The sequence below is a fragment of the Littorina saxatilis genome, linkage group LG2 (assembly GCF_037325665.1).
Source record: "Littorina saxatilis isolate snail1 linkage group LG2, US_GU_Lsax_2.0, whole genome shotgun sequence".
In the NCBI taxonomy this organism is placed as follows: Eukaryota; Metazoa; Mollusca; class Gastropoda; order Littorinimorpha; family Littorinidae; genus Littorina; species Littorina saxatilis.
In genome coordinates this window covers 87,985,438-88,005,437 of record NC_090246.1, presented here as the reverse complement: position 1 = coordinate 88,005,437, position 20,000 = coordinate 87,985,438, and the positions used below count along the sequence as shown (strand labels likewise).

General features: G+C 39.0%; 1 long non-coding RNA gene across 1 annotated transcript in view; it reads left to right on the top strand.

Annotated features, from left to right (window-relative positions):
- The window catches only part of LOC138960055 (uncharacterized), an 18,167-nt gene extending 6,075 nt beyond the window's left edge, over positions 1-12,092 (top strand). Inside the window, exons 4-5 of the long non-coding RNA XR_011453877.1 lie at positions 8,604-8,800; positions 11,749-12,092. This is a non-coding gene — a long non-coding RNA (uncharacterized lncRNA). The remainder of the gene's footprint in view (positions 1-8,603; positions 8,801-11,748) is intronic.
- The last annotated feature ends 7,908 nt before the right edge of the window (positions 12,093-20,000 follow it).

Sequence of the window (20,000 nt, the reverse complement as noted above, 5' to 3'; positions counted from 1 at the left end):
AAGAAATCGACCATCTCACTACTGACCTTCATGTCGTGTCTACACTGGTACAGTGCTACCTCCGTGCCATGCCAGACTGACTATTGTCGCTAAACTACAGGTCACACATATTTCATGTGTGTTTGTGACAAACCGCGATCGATATGGAACAATACCGCGATCGATATGGAACAATACCGCGATCGATATGGAACAATACCGCGATCGATATGGAACAATACCGTGTTCGAAACGGAAAAGTTATTTCCCGACTTGGATTACAAGTTGGATGCTTCGGACCGAATCACGATGCATTGTTTTTGTGTAACCAATATGTACACTGATGTTCGTGGATCGTTCGATTACCCAACCCCCCAGCACCCTTTTGCTATAAACAATATGAGTTTTCGCAAATAAACATTCTGATTCTGAATTCTGATTCTCTCTCTCTCTCTCTCCCTTCACTCTTCCCCGCCCACCATGGCCAGCCTGTGCTCCCTCCGTGGTACTGCTATGACCCAGCAGTCCCGCGATACACACAGCCCCTCTTTCATAGTAACAGCCGCATAACTGAAGGAACATTTGTCTAATCATTTAAAAGGACAGAATATCACCAAGTGTGTGTGTGTGTGTGTGTGTGTGTGTGTGTGTGTGGGTGTGTGTGTGTGTGTGTGTGTGTGTGTGTGTGTGTGTGTGTGTGTGTGTGTTAGGCAAACTTAAATTCAACAACAATACAAGTGTTGTGGATATGTTTGATTATACATAATGGCCGTATTACTATAAATTAGAAACAAAAACTAAGGTGTTCTTACCGCCTCAAAGTGAGCAAAATAACGTTGTTGCAGAGGAAACGCTTGAAGTTTTGAAAGACAGAGAGTTTGGTCACAAACTGACAATTCATTCTTCAAAGTATATTAGCAGTGACTGATTATTCTTTTAGGTCTACAGCGTGTGCTTAAAGGCAATTATGCAAGTGAATCTGTGAATATTCTTAATTAAGCTTTCCTTGCACTCTTGAGAATCAGAACTCTATTACAACTGATGATTGTGTCGATACATTTTGTGAAGCCAAAAAACGCTCAGAGTTGAATCAGTTACTGATGATTCTGATCTGATACTGTGTCCGCTATTATCAAGTTGGGACTGTGTGAAAGCCCTCCATTCTCGTCATTCATCTTCGCGTGTCATTAACGTGACTGCTGGTGTTTCAGTTATTCACTGTCGGGTCATTTTACTCGTTGAATTTGAGTTAATCTGCTCTGGTTAATTCTTGTTACTCTTAAGTCTACTTATTTCTCTTTGTGTAAAGTAGTGTAGCTTTTTTTTCTCTCTTTGTTTTGTCTTTCGTTTGAGTTTGACACCAAGTGTTAAACTCCATTGGTCGCATATCTGTGTGTATCTGTGTATAGTATAATTCAATATTTTCTCCTTATCGATTATTGATTACTTTTGCTGTTTTAAAGTAATTTTGATTTTCTTCTTTTTTTTTCTTCTTTTCTTCTTAAAACGTGAAAACACTGTTTTGAGATTTATCATGAGTAATTCTTCTACCTCATGGCCCACAAAAGAGGGTCTTCGTATTGGACACCTTAATATAAACCATGCAATTAATAAATTACACGAAGTTTCCACCATGCTTTTAAACTCAGGAACACATTTTCATGTTATGGGGTTTACAGAATCAAGACTATCTGACACGATTTCGGATTCTGAGGTTTGTGTTCCAGGTTACAGTGTTGTACGCAGAAACCCCCAACAATGTAAAGAAACTGGATTGCTTGTGTATATAAGTGAATCATTGACCTACACACGTTTAACACATTTAGAACAGTTTGTGGAATCCGTCTGGATCGAGGTCAAATTAAAAAAGGCACCTCCAATGCTTATTGGTTTCTGCTATAGAAATCCAGCAGAATGTGTAAACTGGACGGACAAATGTTCACATATGTTAGACTAGATGATTACCCGCTTCGCCGGGAAGAAGTAGAGCCGAATACCCGGCCGTCGCCGGGGACCCGGCTTTGCCGGGTGTACGCCGGCATCGCCGGCTCACGAAGGAAGGGAGATCTAAAAATAGTAACGTGCAGTGACCTTCTAAATATAAACGTACAAACGGGAATATCGATTGACGCCAGCGCACGAAGGAAGGGAGATCTAAAAATAGTAACGTGCAGTGAAAAACGAAAATCGGTTCAGCGCTGCGCGCTGAGAGCACGTGTTGAAATATCTCATCGATCAGGTTGTGTCCGGGGTCTCTGTCAATAAGCCCACCAAATTTGAAGCAGATCCATCGAGAACTTTGGCCGTGCATGGCGATCAATCACACACACACACACACACACACACACACACACACACAGACACAAGTCGTATATATATATAGATGCTGCTTTGTTAGAATCAAAAGAAACCATTCTCTTAGGAGATTTTAACATTGATTTATTAAAACAAAATAAACCATGGTTAGATATGTTCAACCTTTATGATCTCAAACAAGTCGTGAACACCCCTACTAGGGTTACTGCATCTACAAGCACTTTGATAGATCATGTCTATGTTTCTAACACCCGTAACGTTGCAGAAGTTTGTGTTCCAACCAGCGGCTGTAGTGATCATTTTCCTGTTTGTCTCACGTGGTCAAGAAAGGGTGTAAAAATCCCCAAAGTTGGTCACAAGACAGTAAAGTACCGCTCCTTTACTAAATTTAACGAGAACGCTTTTCTTGTAGACTTAAGTAATTCTTCTCTCTCTGATGTTTATAATTATACGGATCCTGATGATGCAATAACACACTGGATAAATGTCTTTACAGAAATATACGATAAACATGCCCCGTGGAGAATTAAGAGAGTCAAGCAAATAGTAAAACCTAAATGGTTTGATACTGAATTACAAGATGCTATTGGCCATCGTGATTTCTTAAAATCAGTTGGCAAGGAAGCAGAGTATAGAGAACAGAGAAATAAAGTAAACTCACTTAAACGAACAAAAAAAATTAAGTACTTTCATGACCTAGCGTCATCAAAGCAAAATTCAAAGAATATATGGAAAGCAATAAATGAACTTACAAATAAAACGATTGCCAGTCATTCAAGTTGTGTTAAGGACATATCCCCTGATGATTTAAACACGCATTTTTCTAAAATAGCTGAAAAAATTATTACAAATGACAAATCCAATTTGAACAATTTGAAAGTGTTAGAAGAATATTGTGAGTCGAAACAAGTTTCAAGTCAAGCGAATATTCCTCTACTTACAGTACCTGAAGTTTTTTACGCACTTACACACCTTAAGCAAACAGGCTCCCGGGGAATCGACGGCCTCGATGGTAGGATTCTTAAATTGTCAGCCCCTGTAATTTCTGAAACACTCACTTACCTTTATAATCTTTGTTTAGACAAAAGTTATTTCCCAGTCGCCCTGAAACAGGCTAAAGTCATTCCTCTGTTTAAATCAGGTGATAAAAAAGACCCATCAAACTATAGGCCAATTTCAATATTGTCTGTTTTATCAAAACCACTTGAAAAACACATTAACAAACATATTCTAATGCATCTTAACCAAAACAATTTACTTCACCCTAATCAATCGGGTTTTAGAGCTAACCATTCCTGCCATACTGCCTTAGTTTCTCTTGTTGATCAATGGCTGGAGAAAATAAACGACAATGAATTTTGTGGTGCCATTTTTGTTGATTTTGCTAAAGCCTTTGACGTTATTGATCACATGTTATTACTGAGAAAATTTGCATTGTATGGCGTCGGAATCGAAACTGTCAAACTTATTAGTTCATTTCTCACCGGCAGACAACAGACTGTACTAACAAACGCCTCGGCGTCGAGCATGCAAGAAGTAAAATACGGTGTACCACAAGGATCGGTTTTAGGACCCCTCCTCTTCTCTATATACATTAATGACCTCCCCCTACATATTCAAAATGTATGTGAACTTTTTGCAGATGACACCACAATTCACTCCAGCAACACAAATGTAACTCGCTTATCAGAATCACTTCAAAGGAGTTTAAACCAGTTGACAGAGTGGACTGAACTAAACCATATGTCTCTTAACCCAAAGAAAACCAAATATATGGTCATAACAACAAGACAAAAACGCCAGAATATTTGTTCAGCTGGTCCTGCTTTAATGATAGATGGTAAAATAGTGGAAAAAGTCGACCATCACAAACTGCTGGGTGTTAATATCGATAACAACTTGTCTTGGTCAACCCACATAGAGCAACTTAGTAAAGTGGTGTCTAAGAAAGTGTATCTCTTATCTAGAATTAAACACTTCCTGAACTGCCAAACCAGAAAGTTATTCTTCATTGCTCATATTCAATCTGTTATTGATTACGCATCCACTCTATGGGACTCCGCAAGTGAAAATTCCTTAAAACCACTCAGCAGATTACATAAAAGAGCGCTAAAAGTAGTATTACTAAAGCACACTACCCTCACAGAGTTAGACTACATACATTTAGGGATCTTACCTCTAAAGTCAAGACTGCTTTTTAACAAAGGAATCTTTATGCATAAAATCATATCCGAAACTCTACCCCAAACCATTTGTTCAAAGTTCTCTTTGAAGAATTCACACCACCTTATGAAATGTAACACTCCTCTTCCTAGGATAGACTTATTTAAGTCTAGTCTAGTTTATTCAGGTGGCCGTCTCTGGAACGCTCTTCCGAATGCCTTACGGGAAGCTACCAGCACAGATTCTTTCAAAAACAAATATATATCCCATTTAATGAAAATAGTATATTCTTGATTGTTATGTCCTTTGGGACACAGTCACTCACTTTTGATTTATTGTTTTGTTCACGAAATTATGATGTTCTGCATAATATCCATTGTCTTACAGAGTTGATGTACTATTGCATATAGTATTCTGACTCTAATTGACTTGCAAATGTTTACTTTGCACCTTGTCATGAACATTTATAAACTACAATGTTTCATATAATGCACTTATGTACATAAACTTATACTGTTTTACTAATTATGTAAGTATGTAGTAGTAGTTATTATAGTAGATTTAGTCCCTCTTTAGGGCGAGGGCCAGATGCAAAAAAGTATACCAATGCTTATTCTGTTACCCTCGTAAAATAAAGAATTGTCATTGTCATTGTCATTGTCATTGTCTCTCTCTCTCTCTCTCTCTCTCTCTCTCTCTCTCTCTCTCTCTCTCTCTCTCTCTCTCTCTCTCTCTCACACTCTCTCTCTCTCATTCTCTCTCTCTCTCTCTCTCTCTCTCTCCCTCTCTCTCTCTCTCTCTCTCTCTCTCTGACTGGAGAAGCATCTTAAGTTAAACAAGGCCATTTTCATGCATGCATTGCATTACGGTAAAGTGCCGATTTACATTACATCATTATTTAAAAAAGCTACCGACAGATATGGGTCTGTCAACTTGATCCCACCGATTCCACGAATTGACCTTTATAAGACCAGTCTTGCTTTTTCGGGTACATCAGTCTGGAATTCACTTCCATCGACATTTAAGCACTTAAAGTCATTAACAAGTTTTTAAAAATGTGTTAAAAAACGCTTCATGTCTGAGTAGTGTAACGTGTTTCGCTTTACCACACTTAGTATTATGTCAAAAATATGCTGTGCATTTTATAATCTGAACATAGTTTTGTTGTACTATTGCTACATGCTCCAATGCTACCAGCTTGTATTCATAATTACCTGCATAGTATGCATTTGATTTTATGAATAACCACATGTGTATGCTCTTCATGCCTTATCTTCATCATCATCATCATCATCATCATCATCATCATCATCATCATCATCATCATCATCATCATCATCATCATCATCATCAAGTCATTATTATCATCATCATCACCATCATCATCATCATCATCATCATCATCATCATCATCATCATCATCATCATCATCATCATCGTCGTCATCTTTATCATCACCAGTGTAGGTTTGACGACCTCCTTTTGTTGTTAACGTTTTATATATATATTATATATATATATTTTTTTTTTATTTTTTTTTTTTTATCATTGTGTGTCCATGCGTCCCAAAGACAGATTGTAAGAAAAGGCGTAGCCCTAAATCTTAATCCTTGTTAAATAAAGTTCAATTCAATTCAATTTTCGTGATCCACACTCAAGGTTATTATTGTTTAATGCATACATACAAACTATCACGGATTATTGTTCGACCATCTGGAACTCTGCCAGTGCAAATATTTTAAAACCACTGTATAGTCTACACAGACGAGCCCTGAAATCAATTCTATTAAAACAATGAAGTATTGTTTTAGACGATTATAAGAAACTTAAGAGGTTGCCCTTAAAAGAAAGATTTAAATCCTCTCCGGCCATGCAACGCGTGCTTCCACTACAAAATTTAAAGCCAAACCAAACCAAAAATTCAATGTCCCCATTCCACGGATAGATTTCTTTAAATCAAGTTTAGCTTATTCTGCCAGCGTTTTGTGGAATTCTCTCCCGGAATCAGTTCGAGTCCCAACAAGTCTCAATACTTTCAAACAAGTCGCGTAAGGCGAAATTACTACATTTAGTCAAGCTGTGGAACTCACAGAATGAAACTGAACGCACTGCATTTTTTCACAATAACCGTAGTCCACCGCTCGTGCAAAAGGCAGTGAAATTAACGAGCCTGTTTAGTGCGGTAGTGGTTGCGTTGTGCTGCATAGCACGCTTTTCTGTACCTCTCTCCGTTTTAACTTTCTGAGCGTGTTTTTAATCCAAACATATCATATCTATAAGTTTTTGGAATCAGGAACCGACAAGGAATAAGATGAAATTGTTTTTAAATCGATTTCGGAAATTTAATTTTAATCATAATTTTTATATTTTTAATTTTCAGAGCTTGTTTTTAATCCGAATATAACATATTTATAAGTTTGTGGAATCAGAAAATGATGGAGAATAAGATGAACATAATTTTGGATCGTTTTATAAAAAAATAATTTTAATTACAATTTTTAGATTTTTAATGACCAAAGTCATCAATGAATTGTTAAGCCTCCAAGCTGAAATACAATAACAAAGTCTGGTCTTCGTCAAAGATTGCTTGGCCAGAATTTCAATCAATTTTATCGAAAAATGAGGGTCTGACAGTACCGCCTCAACTTTTACAAAAAGCCGGATATGACGTCATCAAAGACATTTATCGAAAAAATGAAAAAAGTCTGGGGATATCATACCTAAGAACGCTTATGTAAAATGTCATAAAGATCGGTCTAGTAGTTTACTCTGAATTGCTCTACACACATACACACACACACACACACACACACACACACACACACACACACACACACACACACACACACGCACACACACACACACACACACACACTCACTCACTCACTCACTCACTCACACACACATACACACACACACACACATACATACACACACACACACAGACAGACAGACACACACACACACACAGACAGACACACAGACAGACACACACACACACACACATAAACACACAAACACACACCCTTCCCCCCAATTCAAAGAATTTATTTTTGCGTGGCCAGCCGGATGTACTACAAGACAAATCGGAAGCCTTACTTTGGCTCTAGACCTAACTTTTCAAATCGAAATAATAAATTGACAGCTTAAACATTCTTAAATCATAAAAGAATTCTTTTTTCATCAAAACAAGAACAGTACAACTCGAAGTTTTGAAAGTTTAAAAAAACAAGAAATTCCTCCGAGGTAGGAAAAACACCCCCGTTGGTCAAAGGGAAATAACCATTCTCAATGCCACCAACTGAGAAGGTTATTTCCTTTTGACCATTAATATGTCCCTCTATAAAGTCCTTGTAGAATCTTAATCCACCAATAACTCCCTAACCGTGTGTTTGACTGGTCCCAATTTTTGTAAGGACCGTCTCAGGAATGTATAGAACCTGTTCACCAAGTTTGGTGACGATCGGTCCGTTCATTCTTGAGATCTATAATTATGCGAACACAAACACACAAACACATCGACCAAAACCTATACACACCCCTATAGTAAAGATTGCTCGGAAGTATGTCCGCAAAAGGTGGTTCTCGAAGCAGACGAATGTTGTGCATGTCGCCAGTTTCTTTGAACGATCAATCGCCACCGCTCAGTTCGTGTGACTCGCAGCCGTTTGTTGCGTTTTAGATTCAGAGGTACACAATAACGTGCTATTGCAGATACAGCAAGTCGCGTTGAAATCACAAACAGACTACTAAATTGTGGGAAAAAAAGGAAAGTGGATCACACGGGTTCACGATGGCTCAGGTGTTAGATAAACCACGAAAACAGATGTGTGGTTTACGCGAGCTAAATAGCCATTCAAACGAACTGTGTCATTTAATGCTATCAAATGCTATATTACAAGTGTCTTCGATAAGTTTAGAACAGCTTTTTTCATGAAGGTTTAAATCGTTTTGCAAACCATTTGAGACGGACTAGGGCTGTAAGGTACAGTGGATTCCCAAGATACTTTGAATTAGTCCACTTAGCCATGACTCTTTCAAAACTGTCAGACCAACGTTTTCCCTTTAAAGATGAATAGGTACAAGTTCTAGTGAATGGCTTGTTTTGTGTACCTTTGTTATTTGATGTTTGCTATCGTTGGCAGAATAGCCAGGGATCGTCTGTGGGAAGCCAGTGATATCGTTCGAGGGTGTACGAGAAGTCGACACGTCCTCTGGGTGCTTGCCCATGCCGGCAATGCACGCAAGATCTACAATAGCATCAGGTCGAAATGTTCATCTGAGTCAAAATGAGTTCGGCTCATTCTATCCCTGACAGGATGCCTTGGTTTTCTTTCTGTGGGTAAGAAATCGATTTTTTTTTTTTTACATATTTAGATCTTTTCGAAATGTGTTTTGGATTTAAGCAGATTCGCGATCGTCGATAATGATTTTTCATGGTGTTGTGTAATTTTTAAATTACAAAGGAATTGATATGTAAGACAGTTTCAAGCGAGCTATTTTTCGCGGCTGTATTTACTGTGCAAACAACTCTAAATAGGGCAAAAGTGTCACGTGATAATCAACCGTTTGGTTTCGGCGTTCGCTGGAGCAGACGATTTTTTGACAGTGATGCAACCATATATTACGGTCTCCTTCCGGCAGCAGTCCCAACATTTCGACTTGTTTTGACCTTAGAACGATGCCTCTATCATAACTGTGAAGAACAGAACGGAGATCACTGTCGAAGTCGGCCAATCTGCAATCATTTTCGACTCGCGAACACTGCTCGCGAAGAACATATGTGACCCTCCACCACGAAATGAGTATGGAAAGCCGTTTGGCTCACAACCATTACACGTGTAATAAAACATTAATACACGTGTAATAAATGATTAATACACGTGTATTTATTTCTTATTGCACGTGTACTTTATCTTTTTTCCTATGCTATGGAATAGCATAATGATTAAATACACGTGTAATAAATATTTCATACACGTGTAAGAAATGATTAAATACACGTGTAATTAATATTTCATGCACGCGTAAGAAATTTTTAAATACACGTATACTTATTTATTACACGTGTATTTAATTATTTTTTACACGTGCATGAAATATTTATTACACGTGTATTAATCATTTCTTACACGTGCATGAAATATTTATTACGCGTGTATTTTAGTCATTTCCTACACGTGTATGACATTTTTATTACACGTGTATTTAATCATTTCTTACGCGTGTATGAAAAATGTATTACAGGTATATTTAATCATTTCTTACACGTGTAAGACATGATTAAATACACGTGTAATACATTTTTCATACACGTGTAAAAAATGAATAAATACGCGTGTAATAAATATTTCGTACAAGCGTTAAAAATGCAGGAGTCACGTGGTTAAGCGAGTTAAAAACTCGGACTGGGAATCCACATGACACTCAGTCTCTATGCGTCTTCATCGCTTCGCTTTGCCCTTTGCCGGAACAGCTCAAGATGGCGGGAGTTGTTGCTTTGCAAGTCGTATATTTTCCGATTCAAGTTTTAATTTATTACAGGTGTATTAAATGATTAAAATACACGTGTATTTAAATCATTTACTACACGTGTATTTAATCATTTCTCACACGCGTATAAACTATTTCCTGCACGTGTATTTAATCATTTCTTACACGTGCATGAAATATTTATTACACGTGCATGAAATATTTATTACACGTGTATTTAATCATTTCTTACACGTGTATGAATTATTTATTACACGTGTATGAATCATTTATTACACGTGCATTAATCATGTATTACACGTGTATTAATCATTAATTACACGTGTATTAGTTATTTATTACACGTGTACTAATCATTTTTTACACGTGTAATAGTTATGAGCCAAACGGCTTTTCATAAATGAGTCGCATGTCACCTCGTGCGGTTCTGCGCTAGGCTTAATGTAAGTCCGGGGAGTGTCTGGTAACAGTGTGAGGGTCACCTTAGTCACAGGCTTATAACTCAAACAGTTGTCTGTCTTTTCTAAAACGGGTTTCACCCCAGGATAGAGCATAAAAAACTATTCAGGAAAATGTAAAAATATGAAAATCATGCAAAGGTGACATGCGACTCATTCCGTGGTGGAGGGTCACATATGGGAGATAACTCTGTATTCTTGTTTTGATAGATTCGCGTAGGACTTTAGCGTCCGGTCAGAGGGACTAAAGCGATAGCGTGGAGCGATGATGATCAGAATGGTCGAGATGTACATGTTTACCACGTGCTATCAAGCTGACGAAAAAGGACAGACAGATCAGCACACAGACGTGAAGACAGACACACAGACAGACACACAGGCACGCAGGCACACAGGCACACATACAGACAGGCACACAGACTTGAAGACAGACGCTCGAACACATTTTATTGCATCCATTTTCAAACCCCAACTAAAACATTAATTTCTGTGTCATTTTATTGAAACTTTATATGCCATTAAAGGCCCTCCACTTGGCTATATGGCACACTTTTTGGATCAAAGATTTCCGCCGTCGAAGTTTGGGTAGCCCCAAAACCTGACCAAAGCGTCAGGTTCCAGTTAACAAATCGCCAAAAATTCAGAATAGGCGTAACTTGGCAACTTTTACATACGAAGAGAAAGCAAACTTGGTTATCTAACAGGTTGGGCGTTTTTGCCTATCTTTTGTGTCATGTCACTTCTACTATAATGCAGGTGTGGAGGGTAAATACTGTGACTGACATACATATGTGACCCTCCACCACGAAATGAGTCGCATGTCACCTATCGCGGTTCTGCGCTAGGCTTAATGTAAGTCCGGGGAGTGTCTGGTAACAGTGTGAGGGTCACCTTAGTCACAGGCTAAAAACTCAAACAGTTTTCGCTCTTTTCTAAAACGGTTTTCACCACTGGATAGAGCATACAAAACTCGTTAGGAAAATGTAAAATTCTGAAAATCATGCAAAGGTGACATGCGACTCATTCCGTGGTGGAGGGTCACATATTTAGATAAGGCACGATCCAGTTTTTCATTTAGGTCAATGGATCGGTTGGATTTTTATTTTGGACGAAACTAATAGGTAATAAAACCGTTTTTATCCAATATGCTGACTCTTAGCTAATGATAACAGACATGTCTCGAAAAGAATAGCAACATTTTCCTGCCGGCTCATGTGGATATCCATTTTCTCGATATATTCATTATCATTTGTTAACAATCATCAGCATGCAAATAACTCATATTACTGACAACGACTTTCCGTGTACATGTATCGCTTTCTTTTATGTGGGTTTACAGGTCTACGCTCTCGTCCGTAGAGGCAATATATTCCTGCGTCACATCCTGTCAGCAGGCCGACTTGAAAACACCATTCTCCATGGCAGACAGGGGGATAATGTCAGCCTTAAACACACACACACACACACACGCACGCACGCACGCACGCACGCACGCACGCACGCACGCACACACACACACACACACACAAAACACACACACACACACACACACACACACACATACACACACACTTTCATTGCAAAACATATTGTGTGTGTATTGTAAACTGTATGTTTAGGTTTCAATCGTTTAATAAACCAAGTTTCCAAGGGGTGACAAAATATTAACAAATGACAACAGAACATGTTCTCTGTGTGTGTGTGTGTGTGTGTGTGTGTGTGTGTGTGTGTGTGTGTGTGTGTGTGTGTGTGCGTGCGTGTGTGCGTGTGTGTGTGTATGTGTGTGTGTGCGTGCGTACGTGCGTGCGTGTGGGTATATATGTAAGTATGTGTGTACGTGTGTGTGTGTGTGTGTGTGTGTGTGTGTGTGTGTGTGTGTGTTTTTATTTTTTTTATTCAAATAAATAACAACATTAACAATATCCCATACAATGAATTAAATACAACTTATCGAGTACAACAAGCTAACTTTTTTAACCTTTTCGAACACTCACACAAAAATGCTTCTTATCTGTAACTGCCTATTAAAAATACTTTCCAACGGTAAAAACGAATTTGTTTTTTTATATATACTAACGCACATCTTTCCGATTAAGATAATGTTGTTCAATTTATACATAGTTGCCTTTTTCACCATTACAAAATGCATACCAAATAAAACATCACTAACTTTCAAAACAATCTTAATTTCTAAAGTACGAAAAATAAATTCTTCAATAAACTTCCAGAATTTGTATACAACCGGGCATTCAAAAAAGAAGTGTTCAATGAAATCAGTTACATCACAACAATAATTACATTTATTAGTTTCCGTTACTTTCATTTTACACAGGAGAATGTTGGTCGGATAAATGTTGTGCATAATTTTCCAGTGTAAAACTCTTAATCTAGTCTCTTGTGTTGACTGATAGGCAACTATCCAAGATCGTTCATCAATTTCTACATTAAACTTTCTCTTCCAAAATCCTCCGGAACATGGTACATCTGTTTTCATATTAATAATCTCTTTCCTATATTCTCTGGCACTTAACACATTTTTGCCGTTAAACAGTGGTAAGGTAATACAAACATCATCAGTCATATTTACAACATTTTTCCTCATAAATAATGACACAGCAGCTTTTACAACATTATATTCAAGAATTCGGTTTGGCGAATATCCAATCAAATCACATATGTCTTGATATGATAATATATCTCCCGAACGTACAATGTCAGTTAGTAGTAGGGAGATTCAAGGGACAGCACGTTTCGTTTTGCAGCTCGTTTCGTTTGGTGAATGAGTCACCCCGCGAAACGGAACGTGAAACGAGACGGCATAGGCCACAGACAAGATTTAGATGTATTCACGTTTCGTTTCGGAATGAAGGAAGGGCGATAAATCTTCAAGTGAAATTATCACGTCTGTCCTCGATCAGAATGGGAAAAAAAACCCTAGGAGGTGGTCCAGAATCGGGCATACTTTGATTATTTTCAGTCCAAATAAATCACACAGACTTTGTTTATACAAAATCACATACGAAGCCAGAATAAAAATTCGATGCGATGACCTACTTCTGCTTCGCCATTTGCTTTCTCACCATGAAGTTGGATAAATGTACCAGGATCAGCACCCTTCAAAATATTTCAGTTCACAACAGTTGTCTACCTCCAATGAACACATTCTCAGCGCTGAAAGACTGTGAAAGGGTTGATGAATCTAGCAATGCATAAAATGGCCAACAAATAAAACTGTTAGTGTGCAAAAATACTCACAAAAGTTGACGAAATATTGTTCGTTTTTTGGGGGTGGAAAACGTGACTGCGTTTTGACGTTCCACGTTCCGTTTCAGTTGACCTTCACCTTTCCAGCGAGAGACCCCCGAAATGATGACGTTTACCACAACTTCAAAACGAAACGTCCCGACGTTTCGTTTATTAAATCTCCCTACCAATACACCTCGTTGTATCCAACTCTCAAAAAATAAAACTTTGCCACTATACGTTATGCATGCATTATTCCATAATAAAGTCGGCCCGACTGTCCCACGATCGTAGTGGTTATTATCCAGCCAATATTTTAATACTGCTTTCCAAAAGTGTGATTTCACTAGGTCTAACCCTTTAAATTTTGCACTGTTTACATTCGATAAGAAACATTCAAAATGCTTTCCAAAACGCAAATACATCATCTTTGGAGTGAAACTCCAATTATCATTTTCATGTGATGTAGTCAGTTGTGAAACCCATTGTAATAAAAAAGAAATTTGCATTTGCCTAATATCGATCATTTTTAAACCACCTTTTTCAATTTCAAAACATAAAACGCTTCTTTTCACCTTTTCAAAGGCCTTCCGATTACAATCTCTTTTTCGCCACAAAAATCTACATGAAAACGGGCACCCTTGACGAATCCCGGCTTTCACATGTGTGTGTGTGTGTGTGTGTGTGTGTGTGTGTGTGTGTGTGTGTGTGTGTGTGTGTGTGTGTGTGTGTGTGTGTGTGTGTGTGTGTGTGTGTGTGTGTGATGCTTATGAAACTTAACAATTGAACTTGCTCAGTTTACCTGCAAAGCGTCATTTCGTTTCGTTTGTATGAATAATGTGATGTCATTCCCATCCATGTAAAGCCAGTCTAGACGTAAGGGTGGTGACCACACGTTCAAATCGATTTATGTGGGTGTTTATGTGCGTGTTTATGTGCGTGTTTGTGTGTGTGTGTGTGTGTGTGTGTGTGTGTGTGTGTGTGTGTGTGTGTGTTATTCTTTAAGTTTTCACTGTGTCCCGACCAAGAGATTATATTCTAGCTTTGGAGCAAAACGTGACACACGAGGAAGGTCTTAGAATTAATGTTTGAGGGTTCTTTTTTACAAATCTGAATGCTGTGTTTGGTAGTCATAGCAGACCGTACTATTCTCCAATGTTCACTGTGTATGTTTCTGCTATGCGAAGCGTTGTAGCCCTGTATGACACGGAGATTTTGTGCGCTAAGCTAGACTGTAAGGTTTGACTTCCTCAATCCAACGGTCTTAATCTGCTTTGACGAATGGGTATCTATGAAAACTAAATAAATCATGATGACGACCGGAAAATTCCTGACAGGAGAGGTGGGCGATGCAAACCATCTCATAACCATTTTGGTCCGTGCAGAGCAACGTAACATCTCGTGCAAAACGGGGGAAGCGAAGGTCGAACTGACCTGAACCACACAACGACACAGTCACAACCACCGGGCCTTTCAGTTTCAGTCGCGTTGCACAGAGAGCACTGCCGCTCTACAGCATGTTTTGCATCTCACAAAATAATCATTCCAGGGGTAATCTTGAATTTTAGCGTGTTAAATTCACAACTCAGAATCCAGTGACAGTCTTTACTTCTTATTGACAGAAGTCCATGTAAGCAAGCCAAAGAACATTTGTCGTGAAATTAATTGACGGATTGAACTCCAAACTTAAGCATGATTAATTATTGTTCGGTCGACGAAAATGCACCGAAAATGGCGTACGTTGTCAACCATGGGACATCATTTACACGAAAGAGTTGTCTCCCTTGTCCGCTCATACGGATAATTCCTTCTTTGACTCATGTAAACGAAATGCGTTCGTACAGTTCATCGGAGTTCATTCCGTAACTTCAAAGGGATCTAACATGACTTATTATGATTACAAGTGCAGGTTCTACACATTTGGAGACTTAAATGCCTCTGAATTATGAGCTATGAATTTAACACGCTAAAGTTCAAGATTACCCAACTCTTTTGACAAATATCGGTGCTGCGGTGCGGTTCCTGAAGTCGTTGGTTCGAGCCCCGTCAATGTTATCATTGTTGGCTCACGTAAGTGTAGCCTATGCGATGATAAACTTTGTCTGTCTGTGCGTGCGTGCGTGCGTGCGTATGTATGTGTGTATGTCTGTGGTAGAAACTTTAACATTTCCGAGTCTATGGATTACGTCAGTCTCGGTCAAAAGTGTTCGACGTGTGTGATAGAAACTATTTGAAGACGTCACATTATGACGTAAGAGGGTTAGACGTCACGCAAAGGAATTACTGAAAGTCTCGGTCATTGTTATTGTGAGCGGGCCGAGACTTCTTGGCAGATCCAGGGTCTCGCTTTCTTGCATAGTTTCACAGATGCTTACTGTGTGTGTGTGTGTGTGTGTGTGTGTGTGTGTGTGTGTGTGTGTGTGTGTGTGTGTGTGTGTGTATGTGTGACGGAGTGATTGAGTTTGTGTTACTGTTTGTCGATTTCTTACGTGAGCCTTGAAGGCTTCGCCTCTTGTTTAGTGTATTTTTATAAATCATGCGCGCTTTTCCTGTTTTTTTCCTAAACTTGTAGGCAGTGCTCATTGAATACAGAATACAGAATACAGAATTTTTAATTGCCCAATGTTGGGAATTTGTGATGACATTGCGGTTAAGAAACATTTCGAACCAGCCATTTACACCAACACACGCATCAACAAACTGATCAACAGCATTAATTTTAAACAACACTGGACAGCATAAGTATAAAAATACATTCACTAAAATTTGCAGTTTTCACTCAAGCTTCCTCGCCTCAAGTCACACACACACACACACACACACACACACACACACACACACACACACACACACACACGCCTTTTTATGGTTAAGTATCACATAACTGAGCACCATATGGAAGTTAAAGTAGATTAGGCCAAAAACAAATAGGTGTGGTTACGGTAACATAGCCAAAAAAAGTAGGGTAGGTAGGTAGGCAATCACTTTTTTTCTTTTTTTACTTTTTTTTCTAATGTGTACAAATTAAACCTACTTGACAAGGAAATAAGTGTGCGACTCGGGCGCTTTCGCTTTCATTGCGTTTTTTGCACTCGGGTTTTTTTTTGGTTTTTTTTTGACAAATGTAATAAAAAGTTATAGGATCGGCCCCTAAAAATAGGGTAGGTCGGGTTAAATATATATATTTTTTTTTTAGGCCTTAAGAGATACAGCTATCACCGCACTTTCCGCAATCAATAAAACCAGACTTTCAAAGCGCTTTGAACTTCGGATAAGGCGCTATATAAATAAAGAGAATAATAATAAAACCACACACACACACACACACACACACACACACACACACACACACACACACACACACACACACACACACACACACACAAAATACTTAAGAGAAAAGATCAAGCCCTGTAGATAAATGAAGAGCTATATTTTTCCATGCAGATTGCGGACACCTCGCTTGAAAAAAAACCACACATTTGTTGTCACTTTCATTATTATTTCTTCCAAAACGTGGCTGTCAAGATACCCCGCGTACAATGTTCCATCACTCATGGCTGGTCCAAATGGTATTCGCCTTTCAACACAGGCACCGTGCACTGTATATACAGTAACTAGAGGTTGGTTGGTTTTTGGGGTTTAATGTCTCTTCACAGTAACTAGAGGAATACCCGGCTTCGCCGGTTTTTAACCACCAGTTTGTGCCCGGGGTCCACCTGAATATGCCCACCAAATTTGATGCAGAATATTTACGATATCACAAACAGAACTCTACAATCCACAGGTGTTGCCTTGCGAGCTATAAAGAGCTATAAATATCTCACAACTTCTAAGGCGAACAACTCTGCAGAGTCTGCTGTGAAGGGCGGCGGTAGTCTCACTGTCACCCCCGCCCCCGTTTGAATGAACCGAACCATGGACCCGCCAAGCTTAGGTCCCTCCCAGATTCGTGGAATGGGAACAACACGAAAATGGTTCAGTGACCATAATGCCATTCCTGATCATATCATGTCGAGTCCCATCCATGTCGACAACGCCGAATGTAATCGAGTGCCGACACACCACAATCACCTTTGGAGGCGAAGTCCACTCACACAGGATTAAGACATTTAGAGTTTAACTCTAAGCCCTTTTAAAACTGTTATGGCTTCTCAAAGGAAGGCCAGAACAAACCAACACACCAAAGCCGCCAGACCACATCACAAACAGAACTGTGCAATCCACAGGTGTTGTCCACACACTCACACACACACACACACACACACACACACACACACACACACACACACACACACACACACACACACACACACACACACACAGAAGCCGTATATATATATATATATATATATATATATATATATATATATAGATAAATCTATAAATATATAGAGATAGATGACAGTGTAATTTTCGCGTGGCTATAAATTGATTCGACCTTTGCACTTTTACAATGAGGACAATTTAGGGGTGCAAGGACAGCGTTCTGGACAGTGTAGTGACCTTCAATAGTAACGAAATGGGAATATCCGCGCGCCACACGAAGGAAGGGAGGTAAACGCTGACAACACTGGAGAAGATAAGGAAGAGTTACTGGAAATGGATCCACAATAAAACCAAAATCGGTTCGGCGCTGCTCTCTGAGAGCACGTGTTGAAATATCTCATCGACCAGGTTGTGTTTTGGGTCTACCTGAATATGGCCACCAAATTTGAAGCAGATCCATCGAGAACTTTGGCCGCGCATGAGGAACAAACACACACACACACACAGACACAAGTCGTATTTATATATATAGATACCGTTGTTTCAAATCCGTACACGTTTAATTGCACATAACGCATCCACATGAAAACAAACAGCTAACAACAAAAATGAATGTGTTTTAATTGTGGCAAAACAAAATTCTGCAGGGTGAGCATCGAATTAATTCGACAGAATCTCGTAACACAGGTCTACGAACCACATCTCTCACTACGTCACTGAGTCGCTCATCAGTCATGTTGCCTAAATACAATTCTTTCTGAGTCTAAGCCTGATCTAGATTGACATATTTTTATCATATCTGATTAAAATGCAAAAAGAATTGACATAATACCAAGGTATGTTTTATACCTGAAAACATTTACAGCTAGGGGGTGGAGAGTAATCCAATCAAAAGAGGCCTTTGGGCACAATTTCCCTCATAAAACTTCTTTGAAATTGTGTTTAATACTGTGCCTTAACTCAAGAGTAAAAACAATTAGCATGTGCAGCTTGAAAGTGTATTAACTATGCCAGTGAATAATTCCATGCGAAGCCAGTTTAAACTATTGCACAAGAAATGTGGTTGATTAAAATCATCAAGGGCCGAAGCTGTGTTTTAATTAAAAAAAAGGGGTATGTAAACATGTTTTGTTTTGGTTACATGTGTTGCAAAGTATTTGAAACGACAGTATTACTATATATACAGTGGTGCCTCTGTGTGTGTGTGTGTGCGTGTGTGTGTGTGTGTGTGTGTGTGTGTGTGTGTGTGTGTGTGTGTGTGTGTGTGTGTGTGCGCGCGCGCGCGCGTGCGTATGCGTGGGTGTGTATGTGTATGTGTATTCATGTGTGTGTGTGTGTGTGTGTGTGTGTGTGTGTTTATGCTTCCTTGTAAAATAACGTTCAGTACAGTTCATTTCAGGTTGCTAAATTAGAATTCCTCGCGGCGAGAATTGCCTAAGAAACGCTATTTCCTCTCCACACTCGCCAAATCTAGCGTCTAAGAAACGGAGGACTGGCTAAACAAGAGCAGCACAAAACATTAAAAGGACGAAGGCCCATCGACTGTGCCTGCTCTGTAATTTATGTCAGCACGTGTTTTTCAAGGAATTGTGTAACATATGAGCAGTCACGTAGGCAGTCTTTTGTTATACGGTTTAAAGGAAAACGACATCATAATTATGCCGCTCGCTGATTGAAATTCATTTAATTATTTGGCACAGTTTCGGAGCAGTTTTGGGCAAATCATTGCATATGTATCTAAATTACAGTACAGCGAATGTCCCTTGAACTTTTTAAGATCCAAATTGTCAGAACAATTCCAAAACGGCGTCTTCGGTATAGAGAAAGGGGGAATGTACGTTCTGGCTCACCGATTCCGACAGACCCTAAATATTAACGCAAAATAGGCTTCTGGACTAAACTTTTACTAAAATGAAACATGCGACAAAATCAGAAAAATACTGCATAAATCCATACAAAAAAAAAATACAGTAAAGTAAGGTTGTTTTGAACCAATGCCGGGTCTGTCGGAATCAGTAACCCAGAACGTACATTCCTCCTTTCTCTTCTACAACATTCTTAAGCTCAATACGCTCTCTC